Source organism: Electrophorus electricus, chromosome 9 (genome assembly GCF_041902795.1).
Source record: "Electrophorus electricus isolate QZ-2024a chromosome 9, ASM4190279v1, whole genome shotgun sequence".
In the NCBI taxonomy this organism is placed as follows: domain Eukaryota; kingdom Metazoa; phylum Chordata; class Actinopteri; order Gymnotiformes; family Gymnotidae; genus Electrophorus; species Electrophorus electricus.
In genome coordinates this window covers 203,543-229,749 of record NC_137505.1, presented here as the reverse complement: position 1 = coordinate 229,749, position 26,207 = coordinate 203,543, and positions in this window count along the sequence as shown.

The window sequence follows — 26,207 nt, the reverse complement described above, 5'->3', positions numbered from 1 at the left end:
CACTTATAACGTCAGTACACATTCAGTACACATTCCCACCTTTCCATTGTACTGGCTGTAGTGATGATTCGTATGTGTGGGTTATACCAGCCCATAGAGGAGGACATTATGAGTCTGAAAGTGGCGCTGGAGATGAAGAACCAGGAGATCAAAGATCAGCACGATCTTTTGGTCAAACTATATACTCTGTATGTATACTATATACTCTGTATGTAGTACCTGGTTTAACACTATATCCTCTTTATATATACTATATACTGTTTATGTAGCTCCTGGTTTAACACTATACCCTCAGCTTACTCTAGTCTGCAGATGTGAAGAAATTAAACAGAATGTGTATCTGTGTATATGTGCGCACCTGTATGTGTCTGGTTGTAGTATTATTTAAAGGGTCAAACTCCGTAAAGTGTGCCCAGGCCCAGAGCTACTTTGATGGGCATGATTCTGTGACCTCTTGGGCCTTGAAATGTGGTGCTTTGAATGATTTAAAGAGTGAAACGGTCTGAAGTGTGCCCACGTTTAAAGCAACCTTGCTGGGCATGACTGTGTGACCTCTTGGGCCAGGAAGTCTGTTTCTAGTTTTATTTAAACGGTCAAACTGCGTGAAGTGTGCCCAGGCCCAGAGCTACTTTGCTGGGCATGACTGTGTGACCTCTTGGGCCTGGAAGTCTGGTTGTAGTATGATTTTAAAGGGTCAAATGGTCTCCATTGTGTGTCCAGGTTTAAGGCTACTTTGCTGGGCATGTGATTTGGACCCATCGGGTACGGAAGCCTTTCCGTCACGTGCTCGTTTTCCACGCCTTCAGCGCAGGTAGCCTGCGAATTTAAAACCGACGTGCATTTTATTCTTTTCCCCTTTTATCCTTTCATATCTCTCCGCTACCTTGGAGAAGAGAGACGCACGCGGGTAAATAAAACGTAAATATCTCTAAATATCTGTATAATATGTAAATAAAAGGAAGATGTGGTTGTGTAGTGTAGTCGTTTGATTATAAATAATCTCATAATAATTTTATCCACAAATTCTTATACATTTATACATGTTTATCTCTCTCTGTGTGTGTGTGTGTGTGTGTCTGTGTGTGTGTGTGTGTGGTTCTGTGTCACTAGTGGGGCCTGTGGCCCGATTGGAGTGTTTGCGGTGTGAGAAGGAGGAGTTGGAGAACAGTTTGTTGGAGCAGCTGAAGGAGTTGAGGTTGCAGAAGCAGAAGGAGCTGCAGGTTCTTCAGGAGATGCTGAAACACAAGCAGCAGGAGGAGACAGAGCTCCTGCAGAAACAGCAGGAGGAGGAGGAGCATAACAGGTCCATCAAGAGTAAGTACTATGGAAATGCAATAATACTAACATAACTAATAATGAATGCTAGCCTTTAGGCTCCAATAAAAGTGATACTAATATATGTATAGTACTATATATATTATATTTTATATATTCAGTAGTAATTATGTAGTATATACAATCTATGTTATATCCAGCAGTAATGATACTTGCTCTGGCAGATATGAAAATGGCCTGTGAACAGGAGAAGAAATCTCTGGAGGAAGAACTTGAGAAGCTCAGACTGTCACTGCAGGTAGAGATCCCTTATAGTGTCAGTACACATCCACCAGTACCTCTACCTTTCACTTATAACGTCAGTACACATTCAGTACACATTCCAACCTTTCCATTGTACTGGCTGTAGTGATGATTCGTATGTGTGGGTTATACCAGCCCATAGAGGAGGACATTATGAGTCTGAAAGTGGCGCTGGAGATGAAGAACCAGGAGATCAAAGATCAGCACGATCTTTTGGTCAAACTATATACTCTGTATGTATACTATATACTCTGTATGTAGTACCTGGTTTAACACTATATCCTCTTTATATATACTATATACTGTTTATGTAGCTCCTGGTTTAACACTATACCCTCAGCTTACTCTAGTCTGCAGATGTGAAGAAATTAAACAGAATGTGTATCTGTGTATATGTGCGCACCTGTATGTGTCTGGTTGTAGTATTATTTAAAGGGTCAAACTCCGTAAAGTGTGCCCAGGCCCAGAGCTACTTTGATGGGCATGATTCTGTGACCTCTTGGGCCTTGAAATGTGGTGCTTTGAATGATTTAAAGAGTGAAACGGTCTGAAGTGTGCCCACGTTTAAAGCAACCTTGCTGGGCATGACTGTGTGACCTCTTGGGCCAGGAAGTCTGTTTCTAGTTTTATTTAAACAGTCAAACTGCGTGAAGTGTGCCCAGGCCCAGAGCTACTTTGCTGGGCATGACTGTGTGACCTCTTGGGCCTGGAAGTCTGGTTGTAGTATGATTTTAAAGGGTCAAATGGTCTCCATTGTGTGTCCAGGTTTAAGGCTACTTTGCTGGGCATGTGATTTGGACCCATCGGGTACGGAAGCCTTTCCGTCACGTGCTCGTTTTCCACGCCTTCAGCGCAGGTAGCCTGCGAATTTAAAACCGACGTGCATTTTATTCTTTTCCCCTTTTATCCCTTCATATCTCTCCGCTACCTTGGAGAAGAGAGACGCACGCGGGTAAATAAAACGTAAATATCTCTAAATATCTGTATAATATGTAAATAAAAGGAAGAAGTGGTTGTGTAGTGTAGTCGTTTCATTATAAATAATCTCATAATAATTTTATCCACAAATTCTTATACATTTATACATGTTTATCTCTGTGTGTGTGTGTGTGTGTGTGTGTGTGTGTGTGTGTGTGTGTGTGTGTGTGTGTGGTTCTGTGTCACTAGTGGGGCCTGTGGCCCGATTGGAGTGTTTGCGGTGTGAGAAGGAGGAGTTGGAGAACAGTTTGTTGGAGCAGCTGAAGGAGTTGAGGTTGCAGAAGCAGAAGGAGCTGCAGGTTCTTCAGGAGATGCTGAAACACAAGCAGCAGGAGGAGACAGAGCTCCTGCAGAAACAGCAGGAGGAGGAGGAGCATAACAGGTCCATCAAGAGTAAGTACTATGGAAATGCAATAATACTAACATAACTAATAATGAATGCTAGCCTTTAGGCTCCAATAAAAGTGATACTAATATATGTATAGTACTATATATATTATATTTTATATATTCAGTAGTAATTATGTAGTATATACAATCTATGTTATATCCAGCAGTAATGATACTTGCTCTGGCAGATATGAAAATGGCCTGTGAACAGGAGAAGAAATCTCTGGAGGAAGAACTTGAGAAGCTCAGACTGTCACTGCAGGTAGAGATCCCTTATAGTGTCAGTACACATCCACCAGTACCTCTACCTTTCACTTATAACGTCAGTACACATTCAGTACACATTCCCACCTTTCCATTGTACTGGCTGTAGTGATGATTCGTATGTGTGGGTTATACCAGCCCATAGAGGAGGACATTATGAGTCTGAAAGTGGCGCTGGAGATGAAGAACCAGGAGATCAAAGATCAGCACGATCTTTTGGTCAAACTATATACTCTGTATGTATACTATATACTCTGTATGTAGTACCTGGTTTAACACTATATCCTCTTTATATATACTATATACTGTTTATGTAGCTCCTGGTTTAACACTATACCCTCAGCTTACTCTAGTCTGCAGATGTGAAGAAATTAAACAGAATGTGTATCTGTGTATATGTGCGCACCTGTATGTGTCTGGTTGTAGTATTATTTAAAGGGTCAAACTCCGTAAAGTGTGCCCAGGCCCAGAGCTACTTTGATGGGCATGATTCTGTGACCTCTTGGGCCTTGAAATGTGGTGCTTTGAATGATTTAAAGAGTGAAACGGTCTGAAGTGTGCCCACGTTTAAAGCAACCTTGCTGGGCATGACTGTGTGACCTCTTGGGCCAGGAAGTCTGTTTCTAGTTTTATTTAAACGGTCAAACTGCGTGAAGTGTGCCCAGGCCCAGAGCTACTTTGCTGGGCATGACTGTGTGACCTCTTGGGCCTGGAAGTCTGGTTGTAGTATGATTTTAAAGGGTCAAATGGTCTCCATTGTGTGTCCAGGTTTAAGGCTACTTTGCTGGGCATGTGATTTGGACCCATCGGGTACGGAAGCCTTTCCGTCACGTGCTCGTTTTCCACGCCTTCAGCGCAGGTAGCCTGCGAATTTAAAACCGACGTGCATTTTATTCTTTTCCCCTTTTATCCCTTCATATCTCTCCGCTACCTTGGAGAAGAGAGACGCACGCGGGTAAATAAAACGTAAATATCTCTAAATATCTGTATAATATGTAAATAAAAGGAAGAAGTGGTTGTGTAGTGTAGTCGTTTCATTATAAATAATCTCATAATAATTTTATCCACAAATTCTTATACATTTATACATGTTTATCTCTGTGTGTGTGTGTGTGTGTGTGTGTGTGTGTGTGTGTGTGTGTGTGTGTGTGTGTGTGGTTCTGTGTCACTAGTGGGGCCTGTGGCCCGATTGGAGTGTTTGCGGTGTGAGAAGGAGGAGTTGGAGAACAGTTTGTTGGAGCAGCTGAAGGAGTTGAGGTTGCAGAAGCAGAAGGAGCTGCAGGTTCTTCAGGAGATGCTGAAACACAAGCAGCAGGAGGAGACAGAGCTCCTGCAGAAACAGCAGGAGGAGGAGGAGCATAACAGGTCCATCAAGAGTAAGTACTATGGAAATGCAATAATACTAACATAACTAATAATGAATGCTAGCCTTTAGGCTCCAATAAAAGTGATACTAATATATGTATAGTACTATATATATTATATTTTATATATTCAGTAGTAATTATGTAGTATATACAATCTATGTTATATCCAGCAGTAATGATACTTGCTCTGGCAGATATGAAAATGGCCTGTGAACAGGAGAAGAAATCTCTGGAGGAAGAACTTGAGAAGCTCAGACTGTCACTGCAGGTAGAGATCCCTTATAGTGTCAGTACACATCCACCAGTACCTCCACCTTTCACTTATAACGTCAGTACACATTCAGTACACATTCCCACCTTTCCATTGTACTGGCTGTAGTGATGATTCGTATGTGTGGGTTATACCAGCCCATAGAGGAGGACATTATGAGTCTGAAAGTGGCGCTGGAGATGAAGAACCAGGAGATCAAAGATCAGCACGATCTTTTGGTCAAACTATATACTCTGTATGTATACTATATACTCTGTATGTAGTACCTGGTTTAACACTATATCCTCTTTATATATACTATATACTGTTTATGTAGCTCCTGGTTTAACACTATACCCTCAGCTTACTCTAGTCTGCAGATGTGAAGAAATTAAACAGAATGTGTATCTGTGTATATGTGCGCACCTGTATGTGTCTGGTTGTAGTATTATTTAAAGGGTCAAACTCCGTAAAGTGTGCCCAGGCCCAGAGCTACTTTGATGGGCATGATTCTGTGACCTCTTGGGCCTTGAAATGTGGTGCTTTGAATGATTTAAAGAGTGAAACGGTCTGAAGTGTGCCCACGTTTAAAGCAACCTTGCTGGGCATGACTGTGTGACCTCTTGGGCCAGGAAGTCTGTTTCTAGTTTTATTTAAACGGTCAAACTGCGTGAAGTGTGCCCAGGCCCAGAGCTACTTTGCTGGGCATGACTGTGTGACCTCTTGGGCCTGGAAGTCTGGTTGTAGTATGATTTTAAAGGGTCAAATGCTCTCCATTGTGTGTCCAGGTTTAAGGCTACTTTGCTGGGCATGTGATTTGGACCCATCGGGTACGGAAGCCTTTCCGTCACGTGCTCGTTTTCCACGCCTTCAGCGCAGGTAGCCTGCGAATTTAAAACCGACGTGCATTTTATTCTTTTCCCCTTTTATCCTTTCATATCTCTCCGCTACCTTGGAGAAGAGAGACGCACGCGGGTAAATAAAATGTAAATATCTCTAAATATCTGTATAATATGTAAATAAAAGGAAGATGTGGTTGTGTAGTGTAGTCGTTTGATTATAAATAATCTCATAATAATTTTATCCACAAATTCTTATACATTTATACATGTTTATCTCTCTCTGTGTGTGTGTGTGTGTGTGTCTGTGTGTGTGTGTGTGTGTGTGTGGTTCTGTGTCACTAGTGGGGCCTGTGGCCCGATTGGAGTGTTTGCGGTGTGAGAAGGAGGAGTTGGAGAACAGTTTGTTTGAGCAGCTGAAGGAGTTGAGGTTGCAGAAGCAGAAGGAGCTGCAGGTTCTTCAGGAGATGCTGAAACACAAGCAGCAGGAGGAGACAGAGCTCCTGCAGAAATAGCAGGAGGAGGAGGAGCATAACAGGTCCATCAAGAGTAAGTACTATGGAAATGCAATAATACTAACATAACTAATAATGAATGTTAGCCTTTAGGCTCCAATAAAAGTGATACTAATATATGTATAGTACTATATATATTATATTTTATATATTCAGTAGTAATTATGTAGTATATACAATCTATGTTATATCCAGCAGTAATGATACTTGCTCTGGCAGATATGAAAATGGCCTGTGAACAGGAGAAGAAATCTCTGGAGGAAGAACTTGAGAAGCTCAGACTGTCACTGCAGGTAGAGATCCCTTATAGTGTCAGTACACATCCACCAGTAGCTCCACCTTTCACTTATAACGTCAGTACACATTCAGTACACATTCCCACCTTTCCATTGTACTGGCTGTAGTGATGATTCGTGTGTGTGTTATACCAGCCCATAGAGGAGGACATTATGAGTCTGAAAGTGGCGCTGGAGATGAAGAACCAGGAGATCAAAGATCAGCACGATCTTTTGGTCAAACTATATACTCTGTATGTATACTATATACTCTGTATGTAGTACCTGGTTTAACACTATATCCTCTGTATATATACTATATACTGTTTATGTAGTACCTGGTTTAACACTATACCCTCAGCTTACTCTAGTCTGCAGATGTGAAGAAATTAAACAGAATGTGTATCTGTGTATATGTGCGCACCTGTATGTGTCTGGTTGTAGTATTATTTAAAGGGTCAAACTGCGTGAAGTGTGCCCAGGCCCAGAGCTACTTTGATGGGCATGGTTCTGTGACCTCTTGGGCCTTGAAATGTGGTGCTTTGAATGATTTAAAGAGTGAAACGGTCTGAAGTGTGCCCACGTTTAAAGCAACCTTGCTGGGCATGACTGTGTGACCTCTTGGGCCAGGAAGTCTGTTTCTAGTTTTATTTAAACGGTCAAACTGCGTGAAGTGTGCCCAGGCCCAGAGCTACTTTGCTGGGCATGACTGTGTGACCTCTTGGGCCTGGAAGTCTGGTTGTAGTATGATTTTAAAGGGTCAAATGGTCTCCATTGTGTGTCCAGGTTTAAGGCTACTTTGCTGGGCATGTGATTTGGACCCATCGGGTACGGAAGCCTTTCCGTCACGTGCTCGTTTTCCACGCCTTCAGCGCAGGTAGCCTGCGAATTTAAAACCGACGTGCATTTTATTCTTTTCCCCTTTTATCCCTTCATATCTCTCCGCTACCTTGGAGAAGAGAGACGCACGCGGGTAAATAAAACATAAATATCTCTAAATATCTGTATAATATGTAAATAAAAGGAAGAAGTGGTTGTGTAGTGTAGTCGTTTCATTATAAATAATCTCATAATAATTTTATCCACAAATTCTTATACATTTATACATGTTTATCTCTGTGTGTGTGTGTGTGTGTGTGTGTGTGTGTGTGTGTGTGTGTGTGTGTGTGGTTCTGTGTCACTAGTGGGGCCTGTGGCCCGATTGGAGTGTTTGCGGTGTGAGAAGGAGGAGTTGGAGAACAGTTTGTTGGAGCAGCTGAAGGAGTTGAGGTTGCAGAAGCAGAAGGAGCTGCAGGTTCTTCAGGAGATGCTGAAACACAAGCAGCAGGAGGAGACAGAGCTCCTGCAGAAACAGCAGGAGGAGGAGGAGCATAACAGGTCCATCAAGAGTAAGTACTATGGAAATGCAATAATACTAACATAACTAATAATGAATGCTAGCCTTTAGGCTCCAATAAAAGTGATACTAATATATGTATAGTACTATATATATTATATTTTATATATTCAGTAGTAATTATGTAGTATATACAATCTATTTTATATCCAGCAGTAATGATACTTGCTCTGGCAGATATGAAAATGGCCTGTGAACAGGAGAAGAAATCTCTGGAGGAAGAACTTGAGAAGCTCAGACTGTCACTGCAGGTAGAGATCCCTTATAGTGTCAGTACACATCCACCAGTACCTCCACCTTTCACTTATAACGTCAGTACACATTCAGTACACATTCCCACCTTTCCATTGTACTGGCTGTAGTGATGATTCGTATGTGTGGGTTATACCAGCCCATAGAGGAGGACATTATGAGTCTGAAAGTGGCGCTGGAGATGAAGAACCAGGAGATCAAAGATCAGCACGATCTTTTGGTCAAACTATATACTCTGTATGTATACTATATACTCTGTATGTAGTACCTGGTTTAACACTATATCCTCTTTATATATACTATATACTGTTTATGTAGCTCCTGGTTTAACACTATACCCTCAGCTTACTCTAGTCTGCAGATGTGAAGAAATTAAACAGAATGTGTATCTGTGTATATGTGCGCACCTGTATGTGTCTGGTTGTAGTATTATTTAAAGGGTCAAACTCCGTAAAGTGTGCCCAGGCCCAGAGCTACTTTGATGGGCATGATTCTGTGACCTCTTGGGCCTTGAAATGTGGTGCTTTGAATGATTTAAAGAGTGAAACGGTCTGAAGTGTGCCCACGTTTAAAGCAACCTTGCTGGGCATGACTGTGTGACCTCTTGGGCCAGGAAGTCTGTTTCTAGTTTTATTTAAACGGTCAAACTGCGTGAAGTGTGCCCAGGCCCAGAGCTACTTTGCTGGGCATGACTGTGTGACCTCTTGGGCCTGGAAGTCTGGTTGTAGTATGATTTTAAAGGGTCAAATGCTCTCCATTGTGTGTCCAGGTTTAAGGCTACTTTGCTGGGCATGTGATTTGGACCCATCGGGTACGGAAGCCTTTCCGTCACGTGCTCGTTTTCCACGCCTTCAGCGCAGGTAGCCTGCGAATTTAAAACCGACGTGCATTTTATTCTTTTCCCCTTTTATCCTTTCATATCTCTCCGCTACCTTGGAGAAGAGAGACGCACGCGGGTAAATAAAATGTAAATATCTCTAAATATCTGTATAATATGTAAATAAAAGGAAGATGTGGTTGTGTAGTGTAGTCGTTTCATTATAAATAATCTCATAATAATTTTATCCACAAATTCTTATACATTTATACATGTTTATCTCTCTCTTTGTGTGTGTGTGTGTGTGTGTGGTTCTGTGTCACTAGTGGGGCCTGTGGCCCGATTGGAGTGTTTGCGGTGTGAGAAGGAGGAGTTGGAGAACAGTTTGTTGGAGCAGCTGAAGGAGTTGAGGTTGCAGAAGCAGAAGGAGCTGCAGGTTCTTCAGGAGATGCTGAAACACAAGCAGCATGAGGAGACAGAGCTCCTGCAGAAACAGCAGGAGGAGGAGGAGCATAACAGGTCCATCAAGAGTAAGTACTATGGAAATGCAATAATACTAACATAACTAATAATGAATGCTAGCCTTTAGGCTCCAATAAAAGTGATACTAATATATGTATAGTACTATATATATTATATTTTATATATTCAGTAGTAATTATGTAGTATATACAATCTATGTTATATCCAGCAGTAATGATACTTGCTCTGGCAGATATGAAAATGGCCTGTGAACAGGAGAAGAAATCTCTGGAGGAAGAACTTGAGAAGCTCAGACTGTCACTGCAGGTAGAGATCCCTTATAGTGTCAGTACACATCCACCAGTACCTCCACCTTTCACTTATAACGTCAGTACACATTCAGTACACATTCCCACCTTTCCATTGTACTGGCTGTAGTGATGATTCGTATGTGTGGGTTATACCAGCCCATAGAGGAGGACATTATGAGTCTGAAAGTGGCGCTGGAGATGAAGAACCAGGAGATCAAAGATCAGCACGATCTTTTGGTCAAACTATATACTCTGTATGTATACTATATACTCTGTATGTAGTACCTGGTTTAACACTATATCCTCTTTATATATACTATATACTGTTTATGTAGCTCCTGGTTTAACACTATACCCTCAGCTTACTCTAGTCTGCAGATGTGAAGAAATTAAACAGAATGTGTATCTGTGTATATGTGCGCACCTGTATGTGTCTGGTTGTAGTATTATTTAAAGGGTCAAACTCCGTAAAGTGTGCCCAGGCCCAGAGCTACTTTGATGGGCATGATTCTGTGACCTCTTGGGCCTTGAAATGTGGTGCTTTGAATGATTTAAAGAGTGAAACGGTCTGAAGTGTGCCCACGTTTAAAGCAACCTTGCTGGGCATGACTGTGTGACCTCTTGGGCCAGGAAGTCTGTTTCTAGTTTTATTTAAACGGTCAAACTGCGTGAAGTGTGCCCAGGCCCAGAGCTACTTTGCTGGGCATGACTGTGTGACCTCTTGGGCCTGGAAGTCTGGTTGTAGTATGATTTTAAAGGGTCAAATGGTCTCCATTGTGTGTCCAGGTTTAAGGCTACTTTGCTGGGCATGTGATTTGGACCCATCGGGTACGGAAGCCTTTCCGTCACGTGCTCGTTTTCCACGCCTTCAGCGCAGGTAGCCTGCGAATTTAAAACCGACGTGCATTTTATTCTTTTCCCCTTTTATCCTTTCATATCTCTCCGCTACCTTGGAGAAGAGAGACGCACGCGGGTAAATAAAATGTAAATATCTCTAAATATCTGTATAATATGTAAATAAAAGGAAGATGTGGTTGTGTAGTGTAGTCGTTTGATTATAAATAATCTCATAATAATTTTATCCACAAATTCTTATACATTTATACATGTTTATCTCTCTCTGTGTGTGTGTGTGTGTGTGTCTGTGTGTGTGTGTGTGTGGTTCTGTGTCACTAGTGGGGCCTGTGGCCCGATTGGAGTGTTTGCGGTGTGAGAAGGAGGAGTTGGAGAACAGTTTGTTGGAGCAGCTGAAGGAGTTGAGGTTGCAGAAGCAGAAGGAGCTGCAGGTTCTTCAGGAGATGCTGAAACACAAGCAGCAGGAGGAGACAGAGCTCCTGCAGAAACAGCAGGAGGAGGAGGAGCATAACAGGTCCATCAAGAGTAAGTACTATGGAAATGCAATAATACTAACATAACTAATAATGAATGTTAGCCTTTAGGCTCCAATAAAAGTGATACTAATATATGTATAGTACTATATATATTATATTTTATATATTCAGTAGTAATTATGTAGTATATACAATCTATGTTATATCCAGCAGTAATGATACTTGCTCTGGCAGATATGAAAATGGCCTGTGAACAGGAGAAGAAATCTCTGGAGGAAGAACTTGAGAAGCTCAGACTGTCACTGCAGGTAGAGATCCCTTATAGTGTCAGTACACATCCACCAGTAGCTCCACCTTTCACTTATAACGTCAGTACACATTCAGTACACATTCCCACCTTTCCATTGTACTGGCTGTAGTGATGATTCGTGTGTGTGTTATACCAGCCCATAGAGGAGGACATTATGAGTCTGAAAGTGGCGCTGGAGATGAAGAACCAGGAGATCAAAGATCAGCACGATCTTTTGGTCAAACTATATACTCTGTATGTATACTATATACTCTGTATGTAGTACCTGGTTTAACACTATATCCTCTGTATATATACTATATACTGTTTATGTAGTACCTGGTTTAACACTATACCCTCAGCTTACTCTAGTCTGCAGATGTGAAGAAATTAAACAGAATGTGTATCTGTGTATATGTGCGCACCTGTATGTGTCTGGTTGTAGTATTATTTAAAGGGTCAAACTGCGTGAAGTGTGCCCAGGCCCAGAGCTACTTTGATGGGCATGATTCTGTGACCTCTTGGGCCTTGAAATGTGGTGCTTTGAATGATTTAAAGAGTGAAACGGTCTGAAGTGTGCCCACGTTTAAAGCAACCTTGCTGGGCATGACTGTGTGACCTCTTGGGCCAGGAAGTCTGTTTCTAGTTTTATTTAAACGGTCAAACTGCGTGAAGTGTGCCCAGGCCCAGAGCTACTTTGCTGGGCATGACTGTGTGACCTCTTGGGCCTGGAAGTCTGGTTGTAGTATGATTTTAAAGGGTCAAATGGTCTCCATTGTGTGTCCAGGTTTAAGGCTACTTTGCTGGGCATGTGATTTGGACCCATCGGGTACGGAAGCCTTTCCGTCACGTGCTCGTTTTCCACGCCTTCAGCGCAGGTAGCCTGCGAATTTAAAACCGACGTGCATTTTATTCTTTTCCCCTTTTATCCCTTCATATCTCTCCGCTACCTTGGAGAAGAGAGACGCACGCGGGTAAATAAAACGTAAATATCTCTAAATATCTGTATAATATGTAAATAAAAGGAAGAAGTGGTTGTGTAGTGTAGTCGTTTCATTATAAATAATCTCATAATAATTTTATCCACAAATTCTTATACATTTATACATGTTTATCTCTGTGTGTGTGTGTGTGTGTGTGTGTGTGTGGTTCTGTGTCACTAGTGGGGCCTGTGGCCCGATTGGAGTGTTTGCGGTGTGAGAAGGAGGAGTTGGAGAACAGTTTGTTGGAGCAGCTGAAGGAGTTGAGGTTGCAGAAGCAGAAGGAGCTGCAGGTTCTTCAGGAGATGCTGAAACACAAGCAGCAGGAGGAGACAGAGCTCCTGCAGAAACAGCAGGAGGAGGAGGAGCATAACAGGTCCATCAAGAGTAAGTACTATGGAAATGCAATAATACTAACATAACTAATAATGAATGCTAGCCTTTAGGCTCCAATAAAAGTGATACTAATATATGTATAGTACTATATATATTATATTTTATATATTCAGTAGTAATTATGTAGTATATACAATCTATGTTATATCCAGCAGTAATGATACTTGCTCTGGCAGATATGAAAATGGCCTGTGAACAGGAGAAGAAATCTCTGGAGGAAGAACTTGAGAAGCTCAGACTGTCACTGCAGGTAGAGATCCCTTATAGTGTCAGTACACATCCACCAGTACCTCTACCTTTCACTTATAACGTCAGTACACATTCAGTACACATTCCCACCTTTCCATTGTACTGGCTGTAGTGATGATTCGTATGTGTGGGTTATACCAGCCCATAGAGGAGGACATTATGAGTCTGAAAGTGGCGCTGGAGATGAAGAACCAGGAGATCAAAGATCAGCACGATCTTTTGGTCAAACTATATACTCTGTATGTATACTATATACTCTGTATGTAGTACCTGGTTTAACACTATATCCTCTTTATATATACTATATACTGTTTATGTAGCTCCTGGTTTAACACTATACCCTCAGCTTACTCTAGTCTGCAGATGTGAAGAAATTAAACAGAATGTGTATCTGTGTATATGTGCGCACCTGTATGTGTCTGGTTGTAGTATTATTTAAAGGGTCAAACTCCGTAAAGTGTGCCCAGGCCCAGAGCTACTTTGATGGGCATGATTCTGTGACCTCTTGGGCCTTGAAATGTGGTGCTTTGAATGATTTAAAGAGTGAAACGGTCTGAAGTGTGCCCACGTTTAAAGCAACCTTGCTGGGCATGACTGTGTGACCTCTTGGGCCAGGAAGTCTGTTTCTAGTTTTATTTAAACGGTCAAACTGCGTGAAGTGTGCCCAGGCCCAGAGCTACTTTGCTGGGCATGACTGTGTGACCTCTTGGGCCTGGAAGTCTGGTTGTAGTATGATTTTAAAGGGTCAAATGGTCTCCATTGTGTGTCCAGGTTTAAGGCTACTTTGCTGGGCATGTGATTTGGACCCATCGGGTACGGAAGCCTTTCCGTCACGTGCTCGTTTTCCACGCCTTCAGCGCAGGTAGCCTGCGAATTTAAAACCGACGTGCATTTTATTCTTTTCCCCTTTTATCCCTTCATATCTCTCCGCTACCTTGGAGAAGAGAGACGCACGCGGGTAAATAAAACGTAAATATCTCTAAATATCTGTATAATATGTAAATAAAAGGAAGAAGTGGTTGTGTAGTGTAGTCGTTTCATTATAAATAATCTCATAATAATTTTATCCACAAATTCTTATACATTTATACATGTTTATCTCTGTGTGTGTGTGTGTGTGTGTGTGTGTGTGTGTGTGTGTGTGTGTGTGTGTGTGTGTGGTTCTGTGTCACTAGTGGGGCCTGTGGCCCGATTGGAGTGTTTGCGGTGTGAGAAGGAGGAGTTGGAGAACAGTTTGTTGGAGCAGCTGAAGGAGTTGAGGTTGCAGAAGCAGAAGGAGCTGCAGGTTCTTCAGGAGATGCTGAAACACAAGCAGCAGGAGGAGACAGAGCTCCTGCAGAAACAGCAGGAGGAGGAGGAGCATAACAGGTCCATCAAGAGTAAGTACTATGGAAATGCAATAATACTAACATAACTAATAATGAATGCTAGCCTTTAGGCTCCAATAAAAGTGATACTAATATATGTATAGTACTATATATATTATATTTTATATATTCAGTAGTAATTATGTAGTATATACAATCTATGTTATATCCAGCAGTAATGATACTTGCTCTGGCAGATATGAAAATGGCCTGTGAACAGGAGAAGAAATCTCTGGAGGAAGAACTTGAGAAGCTCAGACTGTCACTGCAGGTAGAGATCCCTTATAGTGTCAGTACACATCCACCAGTACCTCCACCTTTCACTTATAACGTCAGTACACATTCAGTACACATTCCCACCTTTCCATTGTACTGGCTGTAGTGATGATTCGTATGTGTGGGTTATACCAGCCCATAGAGGAGGACATTATGAGTCTGAAAGTGGCGCTGGAGATGAAGAACCAGGAGATCAAAGATCAGCACGATCTTTTGGTCAAACTATATACTCTGTATGTATACTATATACTCTGTATGTAGTACCTGGTTTAACACTATATCCTCTTTATATATACTATATACTGTTTATGTAGCTCCTGGTTTAACACTATACCCTCAGCTTACTCTAGTCTGCAGATGTGAAGAAATTAAACAGAATGTGTATCTGTGTATATGTGCGCACCTGTATGTGTCTGGTTGTAGTATTATTTAAAGGGTCAAACTCCGTAAAGTGTGCCCAGGCCCAGAGCTACTTTGATGGGCATGATTCTGTGACCTCTTGGGCCTTGAAATGTGGTGCTTTGAATGATTTAAAGAGTGAAACGGTCTGAAGTGTGCCCACGTTTAAAGCAACCTTGCTGGGCATGACTGTGTGACCTCTTGGGCCAGGAAGTCTGTTTCTAGTTTTATTTAAACGGTCAAACTGCGTGAAGTGTGCCCAGGCCCAGAGCTACTTTGCTGGGCATGACTGTGTGACCTCTTGGGCCTGGAAGTCTGGTTGTAGTATGATTTTAAAGGGTCAAATGCTCTCCATTGTGTGTCCAGGTTTAAGGCTACTTTGCTGGGCATGTGATTTGGACCCATCGGGTACGGAAGCCTTTCCGTCACGTGCTCGTTTTCCACGCCTTCAGCGCAGGTAGCCTGCGAATTTAAAACCGACGTGCATTTTATTCTTTTCCCCTTTTATCCTTTCATATCTCTCCGCTACCTTGGAGAAGAGAGACGCACGCGGGTAAATAAAATGTAAATATCTCTAAATATCTGTATAATATGTAAATAAAAGGAAGATGTGGTTGTGTAGTGTAGTCGTTTGATTATAAATAATCTCATAATAATTTTATCCACAAATTCTTATACATTTATACATGTTTATCTCTCTCTGTGTGTGTGTGTGTGTGTGTCTGTGTGTGTGTGTGTGTGTGTGTGGTTCTGTGTCACTAGTGGGGCCTGTGGCCCGATTGGAGTGTTTGCGGTGTGAGAAGGAGGAGTTGGAGAACAGTTTGTTTGAGCAGCTGAAGGAGTTGAGGTTGCAGAAGCAGAAGGAGCTGCAGGTTCTTCAGGAGATGCTGAAACACAAGCAGCAGGAGGAGACAGAGCTCCTGCAGAAATAGCAGGAGGAGGAGGAGCATAACAGGTCCATCAAGAGTAAGTACTATGGAAATGCAATAATACTAACATAACTAATAATGAATGTTAGCCTTTAGGCTCCAATAAAAGTGATACTAATATATGTATAGTACTATATATATTATATTTTATATATTCAGTAGTAATTATGTAGTATATACAATCTATGTTATATCCAGCAGTAATGATACTTGCTCTGGCAGATATGAAAATGGCCTGTGAACAGGAGAAGAAATCTCTGGAGGAAGAACTTGAGAAGCTCAGACTGTCACTGCAGGTAGAGATCCCTTATAGTGTCAGTACACATCCACCAGTAGCTCCACCTTTCACTTATAACGTCAGTACACATTCAGTACACATTCCCACCTTTCCATTGTACTGGCTGTAGTGATGATTCGTGTGTGTGTTATACCAGCCCATAGAGGAGGACATTATGAGTCTGAAAGTGGCGCTGGAGATGAAGAACCAGGAGATCAAAGATCAGCACGATCTTTTGGTCAAACTATATACTCTGTATGTATACTATATACTCTGTATGTAGTACCTGGTTTAACACTATATCCTCTGTATATATACTATATACTGTTTATGTAGTACCTGGTTTAACACTATACCCTCAGCTTACTCTAGTCTGCAGATGTGAAGAAATTAAACAGAATGTGTATCTGTGTATATGTGCGCACCTGTATGTGTCTGGTTGTAGTATTATTTAAAGGGTCAAACTGCGTGAAGTGTGCCCAGGCCCAGAGCTACTTTGATGGGCATGATTCTGTGACCTCTTGGGCCTTGAAATGTGGTGCTTTGAATGATTTAAAGAGTGAAACGGTCTGAAGTGTGCCCACGTTTAAAGCAACCTTGCTGGGCATGACTGTGTGACCTCTTGGGCCAGGAAGTCTGTTTCTAGTTTTATTTAAACGGTCAAACTGCGTGAAGTGTGCCCAGGCCCAGAGCTACTTTGCTGGGCATGACTGTGTGACCTCTTGGGCCTGGAAGTCTGGTTGTAGTATGATTTTAAAGGGTCAAATGGTCTCCATTGTGTGTCCAGGTTTAAGGCTACTTTGCTGGGCATGTGATTTGGACCCATCGGGTACGGAAGCCTTTCCGTCACGTGCTCGTTTTCCACGCCTTCAGCGCAGGTAGCCTGCGAATTTAAAACCGACGTGCATTTTATTCTTTTCCCCTTTTATCCCTTCATATCTCTCCGCTACCTTGGAGAAGAGAGACGCACGCGGGTAAATAAAACATAAATATCTCTAAATATCTGTATAATATGTAAATAAAAGGAAGAAGTGGTTGTGTAGTGTAGTCGTTTCATTATAAATAATCTCATAATAATTTTATCCACAAATTCTTATACATTTATACATGTTTATCTCTGTGTGTGTGTGTGTGTGTGTGTGTGTGTGTGTGTGTGTGTGTGTGGTTCTGTGTCACTAGTGGGGCCTGTGGCCCGATTGGAGTGTTTGCGGTGTGAGAAGGAGGAGTTGGAGAACAGTTTGTTGGAGCAGCTGAAGGAGTTGAGGTTGCAGAAGCAGAAGGAGCTGCAGGTTCTTCAGGAGATGCTGAAACACAAGCAGCAGGAGGAGACAGAGCTCCTGCAGAAACAGCAGGAGGAGGAGGAGCATAACAGGTCCATCAAGAGTAAGTACTATGGAAATGCAATAATACTAACATAACTAATAATGAATGCTAGCCTTTAGGCTCCAATAAAAGTGATACTAATATATGTATAGTACTATATATATTATATTTTATATATTCAGTAGTAATTATGTAGTATATACAATCTATTTTATATCCAGCAGTAATGATACTTGCTCTGGCAGATATGAAAATGGCCTGTGAACAGGAGAAGAAATCTCTGGAGGAAGAACTTGAGAAGCTCAGACTGTCACTGCAGGTAGAGATCCCTTATAGTGTCAGTACACATCCACCAGTACCTCCACCTTTCACTTATAACGTCAGTACACATTCAGTACACATTCCCACCTTTCCATTGTACTGGCTGTAGTGATGATTCGTATGTGTGGGTTATACCAGCCCATAGAGGAGGACATTATGAGTCTGAAAGTGGCGCTGGAGATGAAGAACCAGGAGATCAAAGATCAGCACGATCTTTTGGTCAAACTATATACTCTGTATGTATACTATATACTCTGTATGTAGTACCTGGTTTAACACTATATCCTCTTTATATATACTATATACTGTTTATGTAGCTCCTGGTTTAACACTATACCCTCAGCTTACTCTAGTCTGCAGATGTGAAGAAATTAAACAGAATGTGTATCTGTGTATATGTGCGCACCTGTATGTGTCTGGTTGTAGTATTATTTAAAGGGTCAAACTCCGTAAAGTGTGCCCAGGCCCAGAGCTACTTTGATGGGCATGATTCTGTGACCTCTTGGGCCTTGAAATGTGGTGCTTTGAATGATTTAAAGAGTGAAACGGTCTGAAGTGTGCCCACGTTTAAAGCAACCTTGCTGGGCATGACTGTGTGACCTCTTGGGCCAGGAAGTCTGTTTCTAGTTTTATTTAAACGGTCAAACTGCGTGAAGTGTGCCCAGGCCCAGAGCTACTTTGCTGGGCATGACTGTGTGACCTCTTGGGCCTGGAAGTCTGGTTGTAGTATGATTTTAAAGGGTCAAATGCTCTCCATTGTGTGTCCAGGTTTAAGGCTACTTTGCTGGGCATGTGATTTGGACCCATCGGGTACGGAAGCCTTTCCGTCACGTGCTCGTTTTCCACGCCTTCAGCGCAGGTAGCCTGCGAATTTAAAACCGACGTGCATTTTATTCTTTTCCCCTTTTATCCTTTCATATCTCTCCGCTACCTTGGAGAAGAGAGACGCACGCGGGTAAATAAAATGTAAATATCTCTAAATATCTGTATAATATGTAAATAAAAGGAAGATGTGGTTGTGTAGTGTAGTCGTTTGATTATAAATAATCTCATAATAATTTTATCCACAAATTCTTATACATTTATACATGTTTATCTCTCTCTGTGTGTGTGTGTGTGTGTGTGTCTGTGTGTGTGTGTGTGTGGTTCTGTGTCACTAGTGGGGCCTGTGGCCCGATTGGAGTGTTTGCGGTGTGAGAAGGAGGAGTTGGAGAACAGTTTGTTGGAGCAGCTGAAGGAGTTGAGGTTGCAGAAGCAGAAGGAGCTGCAGGTTCTTCAGGAGATGCTGAAACACAAGCAGCATGAGGAGACAGAGCTCCTGCAGAAACAGCAGGAGGAGGAGGAGCATAACAGGTCCATCAAGAGTAAGTACTATGGAAATGCAATAATACTAACATAACTAATAATGAATGCTAGCCTTTAGGCTCCAATAAAAGTGATACTAATATATGTATAGTACTATATATATTATATTTTATATATTCAGTAGTAATTATGTAGTATATACAATCTATGTTATATCCAGCAGTAATGATACTTGCTCTGGCAGATATGAAAATGGCCTGTGAACAGGAGAAGAAATCTCTGGAGGAAGAACTTGAGAAGCTCAGACTGTCACTGCAGGTAGAGATCCCTTATAGTGTCAGTACACATCCACCAGTACCTCCACCTTTCACTTATAACGTCAGTACACATTCAGTACACATTCCCACCTTTCCATTGTACTGGCTGTAGTGATGATTCGTATGTGTGGGTTATACCAGCCCATAGAGGAGGACATTATGAGTCTGAAAGTGGCGCTGGAGATGAAAAACCAGGAGATCAAAGATCAGCACGATCTTTTGGTCAAACTATATACTCTGTATGTATACTATATACTCTGTATGTAGTACCTGGTTTAACACTATATCCTCTTTATATATACTATATACTGTTTATGTAGCTCCTGGTTTAACACTATACCCTCAGCTTACTCTAGTCTGCAGATGTGAAGAAATTAAACAGAATGTGTATCTGTGTATATGTGCGCACCTGTATGTGTCTGGTTGTAGTATTATTTAAAGGGTCAAACTCCGTAAAGTGTGCCCAGGCCCAGAGCTACTTTGATGGGCATGATTCTGTGACCTCTTGGGCCTTGAAATGTGGTGCTTTGAATGATTTAAAGAGTGAAACGGTCTGAAGTGTGCCCACGTTTAAAGCAACCTTGCTGGGCATGACTATGTGACCTCTTGGGCCAGGAAGTCTGTTTCTAGTTTTATTTAAACGGTCAAACTGCGTGAAGTGTGCCCAGGCCCAGAGCTACTTTGCTGGGCATGACTGTGTGACCTCTTGGGCCTGGAAGTCTGGTTGTAGTATGATTTTAAAGGGTCAAATGCTCTCCATTGTGTGTCCAGGTTTAAGGCTACTTTGCTGGGCATGTGATTTGGACCCATCGGGTACGGAAGCCTTTCCGTCACGTGCTCGTTTTCCACGCCTTCAGCGCAGGTAGCCTGCGAATTTAAAACCGACGTGCATTTTATTCTTTTCCCCTTTTATCCTTTCATATCTCTCCGCTACCTTGGAGAAGAGAGACGCACGCGGGTAAATAAAATGTAAATATCTCTAAATATCTGTATAATATGTAAATAAAAGGAAGATGTGGTTGTGTAGTGTAGTCGTTTGATTATAAATAATCTCATAATAATTTTATCCACAAATTCTTATACATTTATACATGTTTATCTCTCTCTGTGTGTGTGTGTGTGTGTGTGTGTGTCTGTGTGTGTGTGTGTGTGGTTCTGTGTCACTAGTGGGGCCTGTGGCCTGATTGGAGTGTTTGCGGTGTGAGAAGGAGGAGTTGGAGAACAGTTTGTTTGAGCAGCTGAAGGAGTTGAGGTTGCAGAAGCAGAAGGAGCTGCAGGTTCTTCAGGAGATGCTGAAACACAAGCAGCAGGAGGAGACAGAGCTCCTGCAGAAATAGCAGGAGTAGGAGGAGCATAACAGGTCCATCAAGAGTAAGTACTATGGAAATGCAATAATACTAACATAACTAATAATGAATGTTAGCCTTTAGGCTCCAATAAAAGTGACACTAATATATGTATAGTACTATATATATTATATTTTATATATTCAGCAGTAATTATGTAGTATATACAATCTGTGTTATGTCCAGCAGTAATGATACTTGCTCTGGCAGATATGAAAATGGCCTGTGAACAGGAGAAGAAATCTCTGGAGGAAGAATTGAGAAGCTCAAACTGTCACTGCAGGTAGAGATCCCTTATAGTGTCAGTACACATCCACCAGTACCACCACCTCTCACTTATAACGTCAGTACACATTCAGTACACATTCCCACCTTTCCATTGTACTGGCTGTAGTGATGATTCGTGTCTGTGTTATACCAGCCCATAGAGGAGGACATTATGAGTCTGAAAGTGGCGCTGGAGATGAAGAACCAGGAGATCAAAGATCAGCACGATCTTTTGGTCAAACTATATACTCTGTATGTATACTATATCGAACCCACGGTTTTCACGCTACGATTTTTTTAAATGTGGTGAGCTGCGGAGAAAAGACGCGGTCCGGACGTATTTGTGGCTTAATATCTCTTGTCTCCTTGGGAGTAGGAAGTCTGTTCATGGCTCTTTGGAAAGGGCTGCCTCTCCCCTCTAATCGCCTTCGAGCTTCAAGCGGATTGGACCCACGGTTATCACGCTACGATTTTTTAAAGCCGCCAGGGACGGGCCGAAAGCGTGGCAGGTGGCGTTCGTTAGGGACAGTCATGGAGGTGATGCGCACCGAGTTGCACGCCATTTGGACTTGGCCAGACCTAGATGTGAGCGTTCAAAGTCAGCGCGTTTGTTTAAACTTTCTCCTCCAATTCGTTGCAACTGCTCAAGCGTTTCTCGCTCATCCGACTGGAGCGTAACGCTTTATATGTTAATATCTCTTGTCTCCTTGGGAGTAGGAAGTCTGTTCATGGATCTTTGGAAAGGGCTGCCTCTCCCCTGTAATCGCCTTCGAGCGGCACGCGGATCGAACCCACTGTTTTCACGCTATGATTTTTTTAAAATGTGGTGCGCGGCGGAGAAAATGCGCGCGTCGGACGTCATTTCGGCTTAATATCTCTTGTCTCCTTGGGAGTAGAAAGTCTTTTCATGGCTCTTTGGAAAGGGCTGCATCTCCCCTGTAATCGCCTTTAAGCGGCACGCGGATCGGACCCACCGTTCTCACGCTAAGATTTTTTAAATGTGGTGCGCGGCGGAGAAAATGCGCGTGTCGGACATCATTGCTGCTTAATATCTCTTGTCTCCTTGGGAGTAGGAAGTCTGTTCATGGCTCTTTGGAAAGGGCTGCATCTCCCCTGTAATCGCCTTCGAGCGGCACGCGGATCGAACCCACGGTTTTCACGCTATGATTTTTTTAAATGTGGTGCGCGGCGGAGAAAATGCGCGCGTCGGACGTCATTGCGGCTTAATATCTCTTGTCTCCTTGGGAATAGAAAGTCTTTTCATGGCTCTTTGGAAAGGGTTGCATCTCCCCTGTAATCGCCTTTAAGCGGCATGCGGATCGGACCCACCGTTCTCACGCTACGATTTTTTAAATGTGGTGTGCGGCGGAGAAAATGCGCGCGTCGGATATCATTGCGGCTTAATATCTCTTGTCTCCTTGTGAGTAGAAAGTCTGTTCATGGCTCTTTGGAAAGGGCTGCATCTCCCCTGTAATCGCCTTCGCGCGGCACGCGCATCGGAACCATCGTTATCACGCTACGATTTTTTAATGCCGCCAGGGACGGGCCGAAAGCGTGGCAGGTGGCGTTCGTTAGGGACCGTCATGGAGGTGATGCGCACCGAGTTGCAGGCCATTTGGACCTGGCCCGGCCTAGATGTGAGCGTTCAAAGTCAGCGCGTTTGTTTAAACTTTCTCCTCCAATTCGTTGCAACTGCTCAAGCGTTTCTCGCTCATCCGACTGGAGCGTAACGCTTTATATGTTAATATCTCTTGTCTCCTTGGGAGTAGGAAGTCTGTTCATGGATCTTTGGAAAGGGCTGCATCTCCCCTGTAATCGCCTTCGAGCGGCACGCGGATCGAACCCACTTTTTTCACGCTACGATTTTTTTTAAATGTGTTGCGCGGCGGAGAAAAGACGCGCGCCGGACGTATTTGCGGCTTAATATCTTTGGGCTCCTTGGGAGTAGGAAGTCTGTTCATGCCTCTTTGGAAAGGGCTGCATCTCCCCTGTAATCGCCTTCGAGCGGCACGCGGATCGAACCCACTTTTTTCACGCTACGATTTTTTTTAAATGTGTTGCGCGGCGGAGAAAAGACGCGCGCCGGACGTATTTGCTGCTTAATATCTCTTGTCTCATTGGGTGTAGAAAGTCTGTTCATGGCTCTTTGGAAAGGGCTGCATCTCCCCTGTAATCGCCTTCGAGCGGCACGCGGATCGAACCCACGGTTTTCACGCTATGATTTTTTAAAATGTGGTGCGCGGCGGAGAAAATGCGCGCGTCGGACGTCATTTCGGCTTAATATCTCTTGTCTCCTTGGGAGTAGAAAGTCTTTTCATGGCTCTTTGGAAAGGTTTGCATCTCCCTTGTAATCGCCTTTAAGCGGCACGCGGATCGGACCCACCGTTCTTCCGATACGATTTTTTAAATGTGGTGCGCGGCGTAGAAAAGACGCGCGTAGGACGTATTTGCGGCTTAATATCTTTGGGCTACTTGGGAGTAGGAAGTCTGTTCATGCCTCTTTGGAAAGGGCTGCATCTACCCTGTAATCGCCTTCGAGCGGCACGCGGATCGAACCCACGGTTTTCACGCTATGATTTTTTTAAATGTGGTGCGCGGCGGAGGAAATGCGCGCGTCGGACGTCATTTCGGCTTAATATCTCTTGTCTCCTTGGGAGTAGAAAGTCTTTTCATGGCTCTTTGGAAAGGGCTGCATCTCCCCTGTAATCGCCTTTAAGCGGCACGCGGATCGAACCCACGGTTTTCACGCTACGATTTTTTTTAAATGTGTTGCGCGGCGGAGAATAGACGCGCGCCGGACGTATTTGCGGCTTGATATCTCTTGTCTCATTGGGAGTAGAAAGTCTGTTCATGGCTCTTTGGAAAGGGCTGCATCTCCCCTGTTATCGCCTTCTCGCGGCACGCGGATCGAACCCACGGTTTTCACGCTATGATTTTTTTAAATGTGGTGCGCGGCGTAGAAAAGACGCGCGTAGGACGTATTTGCGGCTTAATATCTTTGGGCTCCTTGGGAGTAGGAAGTCTGTTCATGCCTCTTTGGAAAGGGCTCCATCTCCCCTGTAATCGCCTTTGAGCGGCACGCGGATCGAACCCACGGTTTTCACGCTATGATTTTTTTAAATGTGGTGCGCGGCGGAGAAAATGCGCGCGTCGGACGTCATTGCGGCTTAATATCACTTGTCTCCTTGGGATTAGAAAGTCTTTTCATGGTTCTTTGGAAAGGGTTGCATCTCCCCTGTAATCGCCTTTAAGCGGCACGCGGATCGGACCCACCGTTCTCACGCTACGATTTTTTAAACGTGGTGCGCGTCGGAGGAAATGCGCGTAATATCTCTTGTCTCCTTGGGAGTAGAAAGTCTGTTCATGGCTCTTTGGAAAGGGCTGTATCTCCCCTGTAATCGCCTTCGAGCGGCACGCGCATCGGAACCATCGTTATCACGCTACGATTTTTTAATGCCGCCAGGGATAGGCCGAAAGCGTGGCAGGTGGCGTTCGTTAGGGACAGTCATGGAGGTGATGCGCACCGAGTTGCACGGCATTTGGACTTGGCCAGACCTAGATGTGAGCGTTCAAAGTCAGCGCGTTTGTTTAAACTTTCTCCTCCAATTCGTTGCAACTGCTCAAGCGTTTCTCGCTCATCCGACTGGAGCGTAACGCTTTATATGTTAATATCTCTTGTCTCCTTGGGAGTAGGAAGTCTGTTCATGGATCTTTGGAAAGGGCTGCATCTCCCCTGTAATCGCCTTCGAGCGGCACGCGGATCGAACCCACGGTTTTCACGCTATGATTTTTTTAAATGTGGTGCGCGGCGGAGAAAATGCGCGCGTCGGACGTCATTTCGGCTTAATATCTCTTGTCTCCTTGGGAGTAGAAAGTCTTTTCATGGCTCTTTGGAAAGGGCTGCATCTCCCCTGTAATCGCCTTTAAGCGGCACGCGGATCGGACCCACCGTTCTCACGCTAAGATTTTTTAAATGTGGTGCGCGGCGGAGAAAATGCGCGTGTCGGACATCATTGCTGCTTAATATCTCTTGTCTCCTTGGGAGTAGGAAGTCTGTTCATGGCTCTTTGGAAAGGGCTGCATCTCCCCTGTAATCGCCTTCGAGCGGCACGCGGATCGAACCCACGGTTTTCACGCTATGATTTTTTTAAATGTGGTGCGCGGCGGAGAAAATGCGCGCGTCGGACGTCATTGCGGCTTAATATCTCTTGTCTCCTTGGGAATAGAAAGTCTTTTTATGGGTCTTTGGAAAGGGTTGCATCTCCCCTGTAATCGCCTTTAAGCGGCACGCGGATCGGACCCACCGTTCTTACGGAACGATTTTTTAAATGTGGTGCGCGGCGTAGAAAAGACGCGCGTAGGACTTATTTGCGGCTTAATATCTTTGGGCTCCTTGGGAGTAGAAAGTCTGTTCATGGCTCCTTGGAAAGGGCTGCATCTCCCCTGTAATCGCCTTCGCGCGGCACGCGGATCGGAACCACCGTTATCACGCTACGATTTTTTAATGCCGACAGGGACGGGCCGAAAGCTTGGCAGGTGGCGTTCGTTAGGAAAAGTCATGGACGTGATGCGGACCGAGTTGCAGGCCATTTGGACCTGGCCCGGCCTAGATGTGAGCCTTCAAAGTCAGCGCGTTTGTTTAAACTTTCTCCTCCAATTCGTTGCAATTGTACAAGCGTTTCTCGCTCATCCGACTGGAGCGTAACGCTTTATCTGTTAATATCTCTGGTCTCCTTGGGAGTAGAAAGTCTGTTCATGGCTCTTTGGAAAGGGATGCATCTCCCCTGTAATCGCCTTTAAGCGGCACGCGGATCGGACCCACCGTTCTCACGCTACGATTTTTTAAAATCCGCCAGGGACGGAACGAACGCTTGGCAGGTGGCGTTCGTGACGGACAGTCAAGCAGTTAATACGCACCGAGCTGCAGGCCATTTGGACCTGGCCCAGCCTAGATGTGAGTATTCAAAGTCAGCACGTTTGTTTCAAAGTTCTCTACCAATTCGTTGTAATTGCGTGTGTGCGCGTGAACACCAGGTTTGTGGAGGAGTTCGTGCTTGGACGGTACAAGGGGAGACAGTGTGTGGCCTGGCTGCGTGAGGTTGCAGTTTGCTGGGCATGAGAGATTGGCATGTGGTGCCCTG